The sequence below is a fragment of the Neofelis nebulosa genome, chromosome 9, assembly GCF_028018385.1.
Source record: "Neofelis nebulosa isolate mNeoNeb1 chromosome 9, mNeoNeb1.pri, whole genome shotgun sequence".
NCBI classification, from domain to species: Eukaryota; Metazoa; Chordata; class Mammalia; order Carnivora; family Felidae; genus Neofelis; species Neofelis nebulosa.
In genome coordinates, this window is record NC_080790.1 from 14,009,891 (window position 1) to 14,029,342 (window position 19,452).

A 19,452-nucleotide genomic window follows, 5' to 3' on the forward strand; every position below is an offset into this window, starting at 1 on the left:
AGACTCATAACCACGGAGCTCTGATTTTGGAAAATGGAGATCATCCTGACGAAAGTCAGAGCTGGAAACTCAGGCCCTGGAAGAGGAAGAGAGTGTGGCTTTCTAACTACCACACCTGGAGTGATATTGGTGACGGCAACCCGGTCTTGTGAGTCTCAGTCTGGTGTGCTGTCAGCCAGAGAAGCTCAATCTTTGCATTTACTGGGCCATAGGAACTTGAACAAGTCTTTTAACAGTTTTGAGCCTAGTGTCCTCATTTGGAACACAGGGCCCGTGTCCCTTTAGTGACAGGATCGAGGATTGTAGGAAATACATGTAAAACCCTCATTCTGTTTCTGGCACCCACAAAACACTAGGCAGGTAGTTGAGTTTCTTTAAAGGTGTTGTGAGGACAGATGAGAGTGCCAGTCTGGAAGCTGGAAAGCGAGGAGCAGATACAGAGTTTATACAACTTACCAGTAGAAACCATTTGTTTCTCCTAATAGTCTCTGTTGAAGTGTGTGCTTATCAGCTTCTGAAAGTATGAAGAGCCCTGGTTGTGTGAAGAGAAAAGGGAAACAAAAGAATAACAAAGCAAAAACTAACACGTCTCTAACCAGCCAATCTATTCGGTCAGGGGGTTGGTTTCTCGCTTAGCATTTGTTTATCTCGTAAAGATGGGAGTGAGGATCTTTTATGTCCCTCCCGCAAATATTTCTGGAAGTAGGTTTAAGCAGGGAGGAGAGGAAGGGAAAAGAGAACAGGAGCAAGTGAACTTGGATGTCTTCCTCTGTTCTGGGAAAGAAAGGCGCCATGGCAGGACCATGCTGGGAGCATCTGGGATACAGCAGAAGCCAGGCTGGCAAAGGGGCCCTGAGCACAGGACACAATCCTGCCTGGAGTGAGGGAATATGGAGGAGGCATCTCAGTCTGCTCAGGAGCTACTGTGATAGAAAGCTGGATTTTGCAGGATCTGAGCAAAATCCTTGAGCAACTCCTTTTTTCTACAGACGGGAATCACGCCAGAGTGGAAAACGAGGGACAGGGTGTTTATTACCCCACAAGCTCCGTGATAGGCTCTTATTATATGTTGTCTCATTTAGTTTTCTCAGCAAGGCTTCCTCATTCTTCAAAGCCTGAGATCACAGATGGGAAGTGTCTGACTTGCCTGGGGGCGCCGAGGGTCTTGATAGCACCTGCCTTTCTCAGCCCTGCCCAGATGTGCATGAAGCCTTGAGGGTTAATTTTCCTTTCTATGGGCTAATGAAATTAGAGTAACAATATCTGGTGATGGAATCAAAAGTAGCAATATCTACCACTCTCCACCTAATAGAAGGGAGATTTATCATCTTAATAACAAAGACACTTGACACTGAATGTGGTAGACTGACTAATGCCCCTCCCCAAATAACCAAATCCTAATCCCTGTAATTATGAATGTTACTTTTACAGCAAAAGGAACTCTGTGGATGTGACAGAGTTAAAGATGTTGAGTCGGGGAGGTGGTCCTGGACTGTCTGGGTAGTCACTTGATGTTACCATTGTGTCCTCAAGGGGAGCCGAGAGAATTTGTCCACAGAAGCAAAAGGCAATGTGAGGACTGAAGCCAGGTGTCACAGTGCTGGCTTTGAAGAAGGAAGTAGGAGCTGCAGGTGACTCCAGAAGCTGGAAAAAGTAGAGACATACTTTCCCTGGGAGTCTCCAGAGACAGCACAGCCCTGCAGACACTTTGATTTTGGCCTCAACGGTAAAAGGATGAACATCGGACTGTTTCAAACTGCCAAGTTGGTGGTCATCTGTTACAGCAGCCAAGGAAATGAACGCATCAGAAGACCACTCTTAACAGCGGTGAAGATGGAGTCCTGGAATATGGTGGCCTTGCGTGTCTGTGGTCTCATGGAGCATGCCTGTCTCCTATCATTAGGAGAGCCATTAATGTTCAGTGTGTGGCACGTGGACCAGTTACAGAGTATCTATAGAACAGCAAGCTGTCATTCAGGGCTCTCTGGCTGTGTGTTTCACCGGTTAGTTAATCTGAGCACGGGTGCCATTGCCTTCTGATTGCTAGAAGCTGTGTAAGGGCAGCGACATCCTCTTTGTCTGGGTTTGGATGGCAGAGGGAGTTTAGGAGAACCTGCCATTTGCAGAGTTGGTTGACATCCCAAGCAGACATGAGAGGAGAGGGGTTTAAGATTAAAAGCATGACCCAATGATATAGGAGTCTAGGGGACAATTTCTCCCTGTTCCTTGATTTTCATGGTGGAAGATCCCATTGATCTCCTTGCCTGGTTACAAAATTGAGGCTAATAGGGCAAAGGGAAGGAGGGAGGTGGCACCCCGGGAATTCTGCACAGCCCTGTATGCGCATGAGTGTTCTGGGGGCTCGAAATATACCCTGCAGATCTGTGTGATAGCAGAGGTAGGATACGAACCCTGAGTTATCTTAATTACAATGTTTTTTGCCTCCTCTGTCATTCCAAATGGCTTCGTACAGAAGGGGACGTGCACAGAGTTAGAGCTGGAGCACGTGCCCCAGGTCTGACTCTAGGATTTTTTCCACTTGCCCATATGACTTTTTTTTTTTTGTAACAAGAAACAATGTTACCATAATGACCTGCTAATCTGCATCTAATATATTATTTTATTCAATCTAGCAGAGATGTCTGTTTATTGTTTCCATTAAGCAAAGAATTAAATGTATTAAGGGAGAAAAAAAATGGAAAGTGTGCACAGAGGATGTTGAGTTTTTAAGAATCGGAGGGGGAAAATAATGGTACAATTCATGGAGTGCTCCTTTGTGCTTGCTACTCGGCTTTTCATTAATCCTCACAAGGCTTTGAGGTTAGGTTTTATTATCTTCAGTTGGCCAGGGAGGAAAACTGAAGTTCAGAGGGATTAGATAATTGTCCAAAGCTGCCCAGTTAGGTTAGAGGTTCTTAGACTTGCATGTGTGTCTGAGTCCCCAAGTGGCTTGTTCAAACATAGATTGATGGCTCCCGCCATCAAAAAAAAAATTTTTTTTTTTTTTACATTTATTCATTTTTGAGAGACAGAGACAGAGCACAAGTGGGGGAAGGGCAGAGAGAGAGAGGGACACACAGAATCTGAAGCAGGCTCCAGGCTCCGAGCTGTCAGCACAGAGCCCCACGCTGGGCTCAAACCAACAAACTGTGAGACCATGACCAGAGCAGAAGGTGGATGCTTAACCGACTGAGCCACCCAGGTGCCCGAAATCTGTATTTTTATACATCTGTGCTGTTATTATGCTCAGCATAATAATATTAAATTACAAAATAACATGAAATCCTGGGGGATCGCATTATTTCTACTGATCATCAGTTCTAAACAGTTCAGAAGTTGTACTTTCTTGGAGATGAATTCCACATGTGGTTAATTTTAGCATATTCTGCAGGATCAGGCAAGATGTAGGGTTGTATCTGATTTCAGCTATTTCTCTTTAATTCACTCTAGTTTATTATCAACATGATGCTTGCTCATTGTCAAAAGTTTGGAAAAAGGCTGTGAATGAAAACATCACTCATAATTCCAACAACAGGGCAACTGCTACTGACATTTTATGTGATTCCCTGTATGCATTTTCACTTGTGACTTTTTATTTAAAAATATATTTAACCAATGTCTCAAAAATATTAAAATTTCAACATGTAATTATGTAAAAATTATTATTCAGGTATCTTACATTCTTTTTTTATACCAAGTTTTAGAAATCTAGCATGAATTTACACCTAAAGCCCATGTTTCTTTAAGTTTATGTATTTATTTTGAGAGAGAGAGAGTGGGGGGGGGCACAGAGAGAGAGAGAGGGAGAGAGAGATAATCTCAAGCAGGCTTCACACAATCAGCATGGAGCCCGATGTGGGATTCGAACCCACAACAGTGAAAAAAATGACCTGAGTGAAAATCCAGAGTTGGGAGCTCAACTGACTGAGTCACACAGCCCACCACCCCCCCCAACACAGACACACTTACAGCCCATGTTAATTTGTACCAGCTGGATTTAAGGGCTCAGTAGTCACATGCAGCCAGGGGCTACTCTGTCAGCATGGCCTAGGGACTGATGACATAGGGGAGATGAAAGGAGGTGCAAGGTTGTTAGGAAGGCCGAGGGTTTGGGATCAGAGACGGACAGTTAAAAATCAGAGGTGAAGCACCTGGCCACTGACAGGTGTGGATGTGGTTCTCTAAAGTGACCTGGCAGTGAAGGAAGATACTTAAATCTAAACAGGTCAAGGCAGGGAGGCCAAGCTGTTGGACAGTTCATCTGCTTGAATGAAGTTCCCTCAGAAGACAGCAGGGGCTGGGAAAGGGAGGAAGCTCGGTGCTTAGCACTTAGTGGCAACTCAGACTGATGCTCAGTGGGGAAACCCTGGTGATAAAGAGGCAGGTGTAGAAGAGAGTGGGTGGAGCCTACGTGGAAGAAGGATTAATGCCAGTCCTCAGTAAACTGCATACAGCCCCCAGGCCAAATCCAGTCCACTTTTTGTTTTTATAAATAAAGTTTATTGGAACACAGCTGCTCCCATTTCTTGATGTATTTTCTTTCATAGCTTTTGCTACAATGGCAGAGTTGAGCAGTTGGGACTGTGGCTGCATGTCTCATAAAGCTCTAAATATTTACAATCTGGCCCTTTACTGATGCTTGATTTATGCTTTGGTCTAAATGAGCTTCAGGGGAGGTGAGGTTTCTTTAAAGTAAAGTGGAAAGGAAATTCTACGAGAACGTGGAAACTGTGGCCTGGCCCTCGGGGTTTCGCCTGCAGTCTGTGACTCTGTTTTAGCTCTGTTTAACAGCTCAACAGAGGAGGCTGTCGAACTGTTAAAACTGCAATTCCTGAGAGATCTGAAGGCCAACGTTAACTTCCAAGATTGTGTCTTCTCCACTGTGCATTCTCCAGCTCTCTGCAGCCTCTAGCACCTGCTGGGGCCACTAATGTGCTTTCTGAATAGAATCCTAAAACTGTTATTGTGTTTACAAATTGGCACAGTGACTCCCAAACCTGGGGCAGGTTGATCTGTGTCTGTTTCCTGCGTCCATCTAGAAAGCAAGAAAAGCTCCATTCGCCTTCTCTTACTGATTTAACCACCATTAGAATCTTTCATGGAAAAAAATTATTTTTCTCCCTGATAATGATACCTGATGAATTGTATGAAAGATCTCCTTTGTCAGCAGATACATAATCCTACTACTTCTCCTTAATGTAATTCTCCTCTGAGTAGGAAATGGGGCAGCATATTGGAAAGAGCAGTGGACTGGGAAACATTAGACCCAGGATTTATTTTTAGCTTTATTTCTATTTTGGTGTCTCTAGATTTCAGTCTTATCATCTATAATAATAATGGCAATAAAGTGCTGCTACTTATTAATAATAATAGCTGCCTTTTCCTGAGAGACAGTAGAGTGTAGTGATGTGAGAATAGACTCTGGAGCCTGACTGCCTGGGTTTGAATCCTGGCACCCCATTTGCTAGCTTGTGACCTTGGGCAAGTCACTGAAATTCTCTGGGCCTTCGTTTACTTATTTAATAAAAGAGAATCCACTACTTTTTAATTGAGTTTATATTTATGATACATTTAGAATAGTGCATGGCACATAAAAATTTTAAAAATAAATAAAATGCAAGGTCCTTTATGTCTGCTATAATTACTAGAGTAGCAATTATACTATACTATGTAATTACTAAAGCTTAGTCATCTCTGTACACTGTCATTTAATGCTAATGTCAATGCTGCAAGGTTACTATCCCAAATTTTGGACCTGAAGAAACAAGATTCAGAGGGCTTAACTAAGCTGTTCAATATCACACAGCTAATAGAAATAAGGAGTCAGAATTATTCCAAGTCTTCTGATGTAAAGTCTTTGCCAGATATAAGGTCCTGGATTTGATCAGTTCTTACCCAATGCAAACGGTCCAAGTTAGATGAAGAGTTAGCTTGTCAGATTTAATGTGGGCTCATCTCTTGGCTATGTCCCTGACTTGCATGGAACTTCGGACAAATGACCCAGCTCTTCCATTCTTCAGGCATCTCATCGAGGATAGTGATGACACTAACTTACCATGCAAGAGGTAGATGAACATCTGTTTGTTTTAGCCCGTGCTGTGTCTGTTTCCCCAGTTCTGGGAAGAGCAGTTTGATTTTGATTTTCCTTTGGGAACCCATCCCTCCCTGGCTCTCATTCCCATGTTTTGCATGCAGCTGACGCCACCGCCTGGCTCAGTTTTGGGGCATTTGACCTTCCCATGATTAATCAGAGTATGATATCCCTCCAGTCAGAGGGATCATTGCAGAGAGAGAACACGCAAGTATTTTTTGCAAGACCCTTGTCTATATAAGCAATTTGATTAAAAGTATACTAAGCATGGGTTCATGTTAGACACTGTGATTTATTGATGAAGATTTAGAATGAGGAGTATAGAAAAGGTACTTACATATTTGTTATTATCCAACCAGGACATGTGAAGATTCTTCATAGTTTCCAGGCACCACCTAGTTCTGTTCTGGTCCAGAATCAACTCTTTATGTCTTCCTTCTCTAGCACACCATTCTAGGCTAACTTTGTATCTTCTACTGATGAAAAAAAGATAGCAATGTACTTGCTACTCACAATGCCATTGCTCTTCAGAATCTGCTGGGATTGAAGCAACATAGAACTTCTTATCTCTGCAGTTCCCTAACACCATTCGTTTAAGTCTGGTTCCAACATTACTCATGACACTGCATCACCCATCCATTATGCTGTTGCCAAACACTGACTCTCAGAGACTCTTTCAAAGGTTGTTACCATGCTTTGTTGATGATGACCATCAATGAAAGTCTTCCCCGGAGCATAGAGAAAATGTAATTGATAATCTGCGTTTTGGTCATGTGAAATGTGCTGTTTAGAATTTTGTAGCATAAATGTCGGATGGCACATCTTCAAACCATGTCTTCTCTTGAATTCTTTAGTCCATAATCACTGCATTTCTTGAACGTGATCTCTTTCATTGTTGACCATACCTTTGCCCTCCACACATGGTAATCAGTAAAGATAGGTAGGGGACTGTGGGTAGAGCAAGAAGAGCAGTTCTGTTCACTCAAATAATGACCTTCCTTCACCCTGCTGTACTAGGGAAACCAACCAGGACCAGTCTGGGAGAGCACGATGTTACCGCGTTGATCAGAGGCAAGAAAGGATATTGATTGAAGTACCAGTTGACATTGTGGACCAATAGTCTGGAAAGCTCTCAGAGGAAATGGGTACCTCCATTGCTTGGCACATGATGTGGAGCCTGTGGAAGGGGTCGTACTCCACTCAGTACAAGAGTTAGGGAATGTAGTGGTTTGAAAAGATGGTAAGAGTTTTTTTGCTACCACCCCACTTCTCTTGGGTGCTTTAGACTACAGAAAGTACCATAGTAGAAACACAGATCCACAAGAGGCAGTGCACAGGCTATACACTTGACTCAAGACAAGGGGTATAACATTGGTAGCCAGAGCCCTGAACTTATCCTCTGTCTGATGTGAATGAGAGTCACCCCAAATCACTGTGCCAGTACCATTCCGGCAGCAAATCCTCATAAAAGAAATATAGCATCAACCAGCAGAACAGTCTTCTTGTCAGGCTGCTCTCCCAGAACAAGGGCTGGAACATGGTATTCTTCTAGGACCCCATAGGCACGAGTCCTGGAGCTCCTGTGGACGTGTAGTTGACCTGATACCTGAAGCAGAACAGAGATCATGAAACTTTTACTATGAAGGGCCAGATATTAAATATTTAGGGCTTTCAGGGTCATACTTCTGTTGTGACTATTCAACTCTGTTGGTGCAGTTTGAAAGCAGCCATAGACAATAGAAAATGAAAGACTGAATCTGTGTTCCAATTAAATTTGATTTACAAAAACAGTCAATGGGCTGGACTTGGTTCTCAGCATGTAGTTTTCTGGCCCCTGAATACAGGGCTGGAGAGTGCCTTGCAGGGAACGAATAGGGGCTGGGCTTTGCTAGGTGCTGATAGAAACAAAAGACAAAGGAAAATGAAGAAGGAGGGGGGGAACAATTGTTTTTTGTTTTGTTTTTCCAAGATGGAGAATATGGAAAAAGTCATTCTAGATAAAATACCATAGCATATGCAAACGAGACGATTAGAGAGCAGGGCAAACATGGCAAACGGCAAGCAGCTCAGTGCATTTGGAGTATGAGAACATCGTAGGCAGTTAGCACCGTAGGCTCTAGGGCTTGCTAAGTGTGATTTTCTTGGGAGGGTTAAATGAGCAAATAGATGTGACGATGTTTTTGCAAACTGTAAAAATGTCATCATGTTGCTTACTTATTTAAAGGCCCGATAGGCTATGTTAATGAATTTAGATGTTTTCCCCACTCTAGGTCTTGAAGGGCCACTTAAGGTATTTCTGGCCCACTGTTATATAGTGAGATTTGCATTTTAGAAAAGTCACCTGATGCCTTATGGAGGATGGCTCAGAGGGGTTGGACCGAGGCAGGAGCTGATAAAGGGGCTGTAATTTGGGTGAAAGATGGTATGGTAGTTAATTTCATGTCAATTTGGTTGGACCATGTCATCCAGATATGTGTCCAAACTTTATTCTGGATGTTTCTGTGAGGGCATTTTTGGATGAGATTAACATTTAAATCGGTAGATTTTGACTAAGTAGATTGCCCTCCGTCATGTGGGTGGCCCTCTTCCAATCAGGCCTAAATAACAGATGACTGTCCTCTCCTGAGCAAGAAGAAATTCTGCCAGCAGGTGGCCTTTGAACTTCAACCAGGACATTGCTGCCTCTCTGGTTCTTCAACTTGCTGGTCCACCTGCAGATACTGAACTTGACTGTATCCACGATAGCATGAGCCAATTCCTTAAAATAAATGTCTCTCTATATATGTACACATCTATGGGTTCTGTTTTTCTGGAGAGTTGTGACTCACACAGATACCAGAACCTGGGCCAGAACAGTGGTCATGGAGATGGAGAGAAGGGTAAGAATTGAAGAGCTAGTTAGGAAATTGAATTGGCACTGTTTAGTGATATTTTGGGTGTGGGCAGAAAGACAGTTAAGAGAAGTTTCAATGGTGACTGAGTGTTTTGTTAGGTGGATTCTGATGCCATGTGTCAAGAGAAGAAACCCAGCACTGTCAATTGTACCCGGGAGGGGGAGCGGCTGATCAGCAATTAGGCACATGCATGGAATGAAGAAAAGTGGGTAGGAGCCTAGGGTTGGATGGGCACATCCCTACTAAGGCAACACAAGCCCCTGAGGGTGGGTGGACAACAGGAAGTCTGTAAAAAGGGGCAGATCTTCTGATTTCCATTTCCTTGGCTCATTTGATGGCCAATCAGTGGAAAGCCCTGTGACCTGTACTGGCCAGGAGCATTAGTGCCTGTAGCTCAGGATTTCTGGTTCCACAAATGAAGCAAGGCCTGTTTAATTTCCATGGACATCCTAGGAAGGGTCTTTGTCTTGGTCAATAAAAGCTATTTAAAATATACAATTTTACCATCTGTTGTCTCTACTCATGGCACAGTTGTGATAGGATTAGAATCTGGTGGATGTTACTGACCAGCTTTCTCCCCTCCAGATGGATTTCTCTTCCTCACTTATAGCTCAATGGTTCTCAACCAGGCTCTGGAGTCTGTCAGCCTGGGTTCACCCTCACCTCTGCCAGGTATGAGCTCTGTGACATTGGGCAAATGGCTTCCATTTTCTGGCCTACAGTTCCTCAGTTGTACTATCATTATCCTCATAGGCATATGTGAGGTCTAAATGAGTTAATGCTTGTGACCCACTTGAAACAATGCCCAGCATGTAATAAGCACTGTGTAAATATTATGGCAGAGTACCGAATGCACCAGGAGAGATGATTTCCAACTTGTGGGCTTTCAGACTCTCCATGATTTACCTTCTTTTTCTCCTTTCTTCTCCTTTCCTGGGTAGTCACTGATGGACCAACATTTGATCATCAGAATACTGCCAAGAAAGGGGATTTTGGCCCTTTATATTGGTTATTTTAAGCAATTTCTCTTCATTTTCAAATATGGAAGTGGTTTTTAGGAGAAAAAAAATACAATCCTGGTTTAGTGTTTTTCAGAGATTTTCCTTTGATGTGAAAACCAGGTTCTAGTTACGAAGGCAGGGTGGATATGTTCTTAGACACTGAGAACAGCAGATGCCAAGTGATGTGTATGACAGTGTGTGCATGTGCACGCACTATAAGCATTTGAAACATACCCCGTGGGCTAAGCAACACATACAAGTGACATATCACTCATGGTCCCAAAGTCTGATTTGGGTCCTACACAAAAAACAAAGGAGAAATACCTTTTGGAGGTTAGCTTGCCTCTGGCATGTGTGTGGAGGATGGTGGCAGGGGGTGGGGACTAATCTGTGCTGGTAGGGAACCAGGAATAAGCAATCAAACCAAAAAAGTGGCCATCAAAGGCCCCCATGCATCCAGGACTGTGCTGAGAGGTGTGGGCATTTGTATTAAGAACAAGGCTATGACACTTTGAGAATCCAGCAAGACAGGAAGGCACAGATAAAACTCATGGAATATTTTGAGAAGAAAACATGAGGCAATAAATGAGTCTCAGGAAAAAAAGAGGCCTAAGAATTCAGGGAAAGGACAGAAGGAGAAGGAAGAGACAGCTTCTGGGGAGAAATAGAGTAGAAGGCGAATCTTGGTCTATGCAATGTTTTGAGTATTTACTTATCAGCAAAATCAACTGAGTAGGAAAAAAAAATGTTTGCCTTTTTCTAAATGGCTTTTTCCCTCCGCACAACTGCAGGCCACATAATGCCACCCATTGGTTGAAACTGGGATTGGAAACACTCTCCAAGTGGAGCTGAATGTAAAAGAGATTTGGATAGCAGTGGAAAATGTGAGGATCTATACCGCCTAAGCTAGAGTTTGCACCAATTCTCTATTAGTATTCACAGTTAGAATAAAGGAAAAAGTCTCTGCTTGCCAACATTGCATAAGCAGATTTAAAGCACCTAACACTTTACTGAACACAGATACAGATGTGTATAAAACAGCTGCAATGCACTTTTCTCTCCTGGATCAAGGATGGAATGCTAATTGTCAGTTAAGTTTCTGGAAAATATGGTCGTTTATTATCTTAGCAAATTTTCGGGCTAAATTCATTTCCTTTCATCTCCTCTGTCTTCCAACAACAACCTGCCTTGCTTGTATTACAAGGGTTGAACTGAAAAGGCATTGATTGCAGATTGATTGGTTTTAGAATAAATCTTGCAAGATCTTAGGATTTTCTTTGGCTTTAGGTATTAGCACTTAGCCTACTTGAAAACCATAAAACATTCCAGGCCATGGTAGAAAATTCAAAATATGACATATTTTAAGATGATTATATGTGTGTGTATGTGTGTGTGTGTGTGTTAAGCACTGAGCTCAAAATTGTGGTCTCATTTTATCATTATTATTGTCAGAGGTTTTTAGATTCCAGGTGCAGATCTTAAATAATACCCCTGTAGCATATATAAACATATTGAAAATCTAGCTTTTAAAGGACATTTATAATTTCCATCCAAGGGTGCCTGGGTGGCTCAGTGTTTAAGCCCCTGACTTTGGCTCAGGTTGTGACCTTGTGGTTCATGAGTTCAAGCCCCATGTCCAGCTCTGTGCTGACAGCTCAGAGCCTGGAGCCTGCTTCAGATTCTGTGTCTCCTCTCTCTCTGCCCCTCCCCTGCTTGTTCTCTCTTTCTCTCTCTCTTTCTCTCTCTCTCAAAAATAAATAAATATTTAAAAAAAATTTTAAACAGAATAATTTCCATTCAACAAAAACTGAATCTCTCCTTGCCCAAATCCTTAATTTGCCCTTCTATCTTTCACCTCATTCATTCAACCAAATCAGGGGTTGGCAGCTACAGAGAAACTGAAGCATAGATTTTGAATGCTTGTGAGCACTTAAAATTTAGATTTTCAATCTCCTGATGAATAAAGTGATTGAAATTCGACCTTGTAATGGCAAATGGGCATAATACACACTTGAAATCTACACGTGAGTTTATCTCATAAATTATTTTATCTGAGAATAAGCTGAAAAATAAATATAGATGTATTCTGAACTCAAATATGATGCTGGTATTTAAGAAGAACAAATATACCAAAGAAGTAAAAAAAATGCTAGAAGACATTGACCAAGGTTTGGAAAGGTGACTGGATATGTATCTAGACTCTCATCGGTATCTGTATTCTACTCCTCTCTTTCTTCCTATGGGCTGATTGCAAGTGTATCAATATTATGGATTTTATTTTTTCCTTATTTTGGCATTTTCTAGGAAAACAGACCTTAGAGTTTGTTTTTTTATTTTGTTTTACAGTTAAATATTAAACCTCAGTGCAAAGAAATCTTCTCTTCGTCATACCTGAATGGCTCCATCCTATGGCCTGGTATTTCTGTATTTTCCTATACTTAAATGTGTCTTAATTGTGTAAGTGTATTTTAGGAAAAAAATACCACTGTTTGGCAGGTGGGGATGGATAGAGCTCTAGAGTCAGGAAGATCTGGGATCAGATCCCAAGTTTTCCATGGAGGGGATACCGAGACTGTCAGGAGACTCTCTAGACATCAGTTTCAGGAATAATAAGAAAAATAATTCCCTCCTGGTGGAGTTTCTATGAGATTAAATATCATATTTGTAAAATGCTTGGCACAGAGAGAGAATGAGATCTTTAAAAAGAAAACGTATAATCCATAGTTGAGAAAATATCAACTTAGCTCATTTAAATTTATGTTCAGTGTGCCTGGGTGGCTCTGTCTGTTAAGCTTCCTCCGACTTTGGCTCAGGTCATGATCTTGTGGTTGTTGGGTTCGAGCCCTGAGAAGGGATCTGTGCTGACAGCTCAGAGCCTGGAGCCGGCTTTGGATTCTGTCTCTCTCTTTGCCCTTCCCCTGCTCATGCTCTGTCTGTCTCTCTCTCAAAAATAAATAAACATTAAGAAAATAAAAATAAATAAGAATAAAAATAAATTTCTGTTCAATAAACATTGCTGAAAAGCTCAGAAAGAACACGCACAGTTTCTTCTTCTCAGTGTGATTACTGGGTCTTTGTCTCAACCTCATTGCTGACCCTGAGCCTCAGACCAGGAAGCCTGTGACTTCACTGCCTTAGTATCCTTGACAGCCTGGCTTTCTGGTTTTCCAATGTGTCGTCTGCCAAACACTGGTCCCAAAATATGCTCCTCGGTGGAAAAATGTTCCATGACCTAATGAGTTCGGGAAACGTTGCCTATATACCATATCCCCCGCCAAGGGCTTTCCAGTCCCTATTAACTCATTGACTGTGCTGCAAAGCCTGGTAATAAAGACACCCTCACTTGCTTTAACACAGTGTTTCTCAAACTTATTAGTCCGTGGAGAATCACATTTGCTTTTTAATGACATCCATTGATATTTGGAGTTACTTCTCTTAAGATGGCTAGAGCAGTGTTTGAAGAACAGGTGGGCAGTAAATATACATAGCACTACGTTTTATGTACTGATATTGTTTCCCACCTTCCATTTTATATAAAATCTTCTTCTTCCTAACAACTATCTGATTCTGTCCATATTAGATACCTCTGATTTTTCTCATTAGTTCAGGAACCCCTAGGCTTCTGGAAAGAGAATTGAATTCCATATGCCAATTGTGCCAACTTAAATTAAAACTTTAATGAAAACAATAGCAATCATTGTAAAGACAATGTCCTTCTTTCTGTTCTCTTAAAATGAATTGTGTTGGAGGAAGCTAACATTGAAAAGTGAATTCCACTTGGTGATACATAAGACTATTAAAGTTAAACAAAATATCCAACTCTCAGCTCATAAATGTTGGAGTCGCATTTGTTCTGATGACTCCTTCTCTTAGGGGAGCAATAAACAGATAAAGGTATTCTTGCAAAGGAGTATTCCAGAAAGCTGACACTTAGCATGCTAAACACTAAAACCTTTTTTATTCTGAACTATGATAAAAATATTTTCTAATTTTTTTTAACATCTTCTCATTCTTCTTCTTCTTCTTTTTTTTTTAAGTTTATTTATTTATTTTTGACAGAAACAGCAGAGCAGGGGAGGGGCAGAGAGAGAGAGAGAGGTAGACAGAGAATCCCAAGCAGGTTCTGTGCTATCAGTACAGGGCCTGATATGGGGCTCGAATTCATGAACGTGTGAGATCATGACCTGAGCCAAAACCAGGAGTCGGATGCTTAACTGACTGAGCCACCCAGGCGCCCCTAATGTCTTCTCATTCTCATTATTAACTCATAGAGAATATAATTTGGCCCATTCTTGACTCAATGCCATACCAGTATCCTCGCTAAATACAAGTGTGTTCACTTTCAGGAATACACAGATAGATGGTTAGAACTTTCTCGTTCCTCCTCTAAATGGTCCTCCACTGCAGCTCTCTTATTTATTTATCAGCATTCTCCCTCTGCCAAGCTGAATTTCTCAGAAACTCTCCCACCTGTACATTTTTTCCCCATCAACTGGATCCTGTCCCCAGCAGATTTCTAATCTGAAATAATGGAGACATCAGATAAACAGTTGAGCCAGTAGATTTTCTGGACAATCATTTGAAATGAATAAATTTTATGAAATCTGAAAAAAAAATGGCTTTATATCAGTTACTTGCAATTTTGTTAACACAGAGAGTGGCACTAAAACATTATTTCCTGGTAAGATTGGGCTTCTATAAAAACTTTCATACCCTTGTGATGGCTATTTCCCCACTTGTAATTCATGCACCTTGATTCAGTCAATAAATGGTTAATTGGCATTAATTTCTGTCAGGCCTCGGGACAAATGCTCAGTGCTGGTAGTTTTTGAGAAGGACTAATCGACAGCATCTCTTCTTCAAAAACTTCTTAACCAACTGAAATTAAAAGTCAGGGCCCAAATAATCAACTTTGTTGTCGTAGATCGGAAAGCAGAGTTTAGATCTGCAACTATATTCTGCCTCAGTGGAGGTGGAGAAAAGGGGTAGCAAGAAGCATTTACTTCCCAGGAGAGAGACATCCTTGGTAATTATTAAGTTATTCCCTGAGTACTCTGATTCGCTTGTGGACTTACCTCCGTCATGTCTGTAGCTACCAACGCCACCTCTTCTTCTCTTTTTCTCTGGTTTTTGAGCCCTAAGCCACCGGTCAGCGGGCTCCAGATGCCTCTTTACACCCAACTCTAGGTTAGTACTCCCTCTAGTGGCAGCTAAAAGAATCTCCTATTATTACCCTTGATAATATTATTACCTCCTAAGATTACCCTGTGGCCAAATTACAGAAGAGTTTTCACTTAACATATTTTTGATATAGTCTTTATTTATATAACCTTAATGAGTATAAAATACCTATAAAGTTGACCAGCTATAATTTATTTACCAGTTATTTCAATTATTTTTATAATTATTAAAAACAATTTTCCATTGGACATATTAGTGCACATATTTAAAACCATTCTCTTAGGTTAAATTCTCAGTAGTTGGAATTTTGAGGACAGAGTATCTCATCCATTAGGTGTCCTCCCACATTCCTATGTTGAAGCTCCAACCCTCAGTACTTCAGAAGGTAACAGTATTTGGAGACAGGCTCTTCAAAGAGGTAATTAAGTTTAAATGAGGCCATTAGGGTAGGTTCTAATCCAACATGAATGGTGTCCTTATGGGAAGAGGAAGGGATAACAGGGATGCACAGCACAGAGGGATGACCATGTGAAGAGACAGCAGGAGGGTGGCCATCTGTAAACCAAGAAGGGAGGTCTTAACAGAAACCAAACCTGTCTACTAGACTTTGGTCTTCACCTTCCAACCTCTAACACTGTGAGAAAACCAATCTCTGTTGTTCAAGCCACAAAGTCTGTGGTATTTTGCTATGGCAGCTCTAGAAAACTAACATACTATCTCTGTAACTAGACTCAGCTCATGAATTCGCACCTGTCTCTTCTTATTAAGTCAAATTCTTTTTAAAGGGGTTCTTAAAGGATTGTAACACAGTTTCACGAACATTGGGTTTCCTATTTATGGTTTTTGGTGTCAATCTCACTTTAAATTCGAATATTCTGGAAGTTGAACATTGCTTGTGTTTATGTACCATTTGTTCTTCCTCAGGGATGAATTATATATTCACATATTTTTCTGGTTTGTCTATCAGGATCTAGACATTTTGAGCTAGATGACCTAGATGAGTCAGTCTAGGCAGAGTGATTTATCTTCATAGAATTTAGTACTAACATTTCACTGGTCACACTTATCTGCTATTCATCTAGCAAGACTTTGATTAACCCTAGACCTGTCTGTCATTCATATATATCCTATTATTTAATTTATTGCACTATATTCTACTGTATGCTGCATGTCTGACTCTTGTACAGGGTTACTAATTTCTTGAGAAAAATAGGAAGTGAATGGAGATATATAGTAGACACTCAAAAATATTGTGGGAAGAGAAAATTTCCTAAAGAAGATCTGTAACATGGGGCTAAGACCCTATAACACCTTCAAGCAAAGATTTTTCACTCAAAAATATTGTGAGAAAAGAAAATTTCCTAAAGAAGTTCTCCAAAATGGGATTAAGACCCCTAACACCTTCAAGCAAAGATTTTTCTCTGTCATAAGAAGCAGATGATTACATGATACCTGCCCTGCAGTGAGAGAAGAGACCTTTCAAGTTCTATAGATTTCTAGATAAGAGTGGGGAAACCTCTCTCCACCAATCTTTGAAACAGACTGTAATACTGTACATAGTTGAGTTGCATCACACAGTCTTTGTTTTGGTCTTGAGTGAAAAAATAAATGGGGTCAGAACTTTCACCTCCTGGGAGGGGGTGACCTTAGTTGTGCTGCAGGGTGTAGCTGAAGTCTATGGGCAATCCTTTCGCCATCTGACACCATTCCTGGGTGACCTGGTGTTACACAGTTCTGGGACCCCGAGACTATTTTGAGGGGTGCAGACAGCCACTTTTGGGCAGGGGGCTAAAGCACTGTATTTAATACCTGGACTCCTCTGAAGTTAAAAAGCAACAAAGGTTGGGTCAGACCCTTTAACACATCTCATTCTCTGCATGTGTTAAGATTGGATGTTTTTTGTCTTTACCTGTTTAATAGCAGTATTAGATTTACAACAAAACTGAGAGAAAGGTATAGAGACTTCCTTATACTTCCTGCCCCCACACATGCATTAGCCTTTCCTGTTATCAACATCATTCACCAGAATGGTACTTTCAGTTTCCTTAATAGATACAGGACTTTTCAGATAATCTAGTTCATGTGGGAATTTGGGCAGGTTCTGTTTTGCAAAGAATTGGTCCATTTCATCTAGGTTACAAAATTTGTGGGCAGAGTTGTTCAAAGATTAGGTTTTTATGGACATCAAAATAATCAAAGTATGTTCTTACCCAGGGAGGAAAAGAGGAGAGGAACCCAGTTTAGTTTGGCAAACTTGACTTGGTAAGCACTCAGTAAATGTTAGGTAAATGAGTGGATTTAGAGAAGAAATCTCAGTGCAGATATATTCATAGTCAGCTGTTTGGAGTTTTGTTTGATTGTAACAAAGTTATACTTTCTGTAAACAAATTGACCAATATTTTTCTTTCTGTTTTCTTTATTGCTTCAAAATGTAGAAAACTGTCCGTTTAAAGATCTGAGAGGGGCACCTGAGTGGCTCAGTCAATTGAGCATTGAACTTCAGCTCAGGTCATGATCTCAAGGTTCGTGGGTTTGAGCCCCACGTCAGGTTCTCTGCTGTTAACACAGAGCCTGCTTAGGATCCTCTGTCCTCTTCTCTCTCTCTGCCCCTCCCCCACTTGTTCTCTCTCTCTCTCTCTCTCTCTCTCTCTCTCTTTTTCTTTCAAAAACAAATAAATATTTAAAAAATTAAAAAAAATAAAGATCTGACAAATGTACAATTCTTGTCTGGTGGTTTTTTTCTACCGTTATTTTGTATGTGATCATTTAATTCAGCTGGAGTTAATCTTAGTGTGTGACAACAGCAATCACTTTTCTTGAGCAGGAAAAATATTGTCTCCTGAAATAAGTCACAAATTTTATGTGATGTTAGCAAAGTTCTGCGTAGCACTATGTTTTCTTTTTCTTGCTGTTAAAACTTCAAGTTACTTCTGTAAGCTTTTTAATGTCCACCTGCTATGAACTGAGTTGTGCTCTAACCAACTCCCTCCCAAATTCATATATTGAAGCCCTATCTGCCAATATGATAGTGTTTGAAGATGGTGCTTTGGGGAGGTTAATTAGGATTTGATAAAGTCATGAGAGTGGGGCCTTCTGATGGGATTAGTGCCCTTATAAAAGGAGACACCAGAGAGGTTGCTGTCTCTCTGTCCATCATGAGAAGACACAGCAAGAAGGCAGTTGCAAGCCAGGAAGAAAAACCTTACCAGAACCTAACCCTGCTGGCACCTTGATCTTGGACTTCCAGCTTCCAGAACTATGAGAAAATAAACTTCTGTTGCTTAAGCTATCCGATTTATGGCATTTTGTTATGGCAGCCTGAACTAATACATCACGTGTTACTTGACTTTATCCAATGGCGATCTTCTCTTGTAATGAAAGCACCTCTATTTCCCTTTGGACAACTCCCACCTCAGTTTATGTGGTTTGTGAGGAGCTGAATTCATCTTTGGCTCTAGGGATGGTTAGGAGCTCAGAACTGGCAAATGCCTTTTTGCTGCTGTGGCAAAAGATGCCCTTTTCCTTCTGGATTGCTAGACTAGTAGGAAGTAAGATTAGAATTGACCCTGGGAAATCTTTGTACAGCCCAAAATGTGGGATTCTGCCTGAGGTTGAAGCTACAATAGTGAAAGCTGAACTGAGGAAAGATTTGTGGGATATCATCTGAGCTAACCCAGATTCAGTAAAGTGTGAGTCCTCTTTTGGACTTTTTCCATTTCAAGAGCCAATAGATTTTTCTATTGAACAGAATCAGTTGCCATTGGGTTTCTGACACCGAACCTAAAAAAACATCCTCATTAATACAATTCTGGCAGATTTTATAAACTGTAATTACTCCTAGCTAATTTGATTTCTATTTAGTTGATGCAGATCCCAGAGGTGAAGCACAAATGTTTTTGTTTGAGCAGTCACTCTTAATGATCAGCAGGGGTGTCACTGCTATGTAGCTTGGGCCAGTTGGATGTCTAGTAGGCATTTCAGAATCAACATGGCCAAGGCAGGATTCTTGCTTTCCATCCCAAACCAATTCCTTCCTCTAGTATCCCCCCTTCTAAATAAGTGACATTTGTATTCATCTAGCTGCTCAGGTACCACCTGACAGTCATTCTTTCTTTTTCCTTTATCCTCATGCCTCACATGTGATCTACTAGCCAATTCTTGTTGACTGACCTCCAAAGCATATTCCAAATCCTTCCTTTAAGTCATCTTTGTCTCTTGCTTGCACTCATGGAAAAGGCTTCCAAGTGGTCTTTCTGCTGCCACCATGTGTTCTTCACAGAACATT

General features: G+C 41.1%; 1 long non-coding RNA gene across 1 annotated transcript; it reads right to left on the minus strand.

Annotated features, from left to right (window-relative positions):
- Window positions 1–1,835: 1,835 nt before the first annotated feature.
- On the minus strand, window positions 1,836–15,118 carry LOC131484406 (uncharacterized). Its single transcript, XR_009248227.1, has 3 exons — window positions 15,062–15,118; window positions 6,429–7,697; window positions 1,836–1,893 (listed from the first exon to the last, which is right to left on the minus strand). It is a non-coding gene; the product is annotated as an uncharacterized LOC131484406 (long non-coding RNA).
- Between the last annotated feature and the right edge of the window lie 4,334 nt (window positions 15,119–19,452).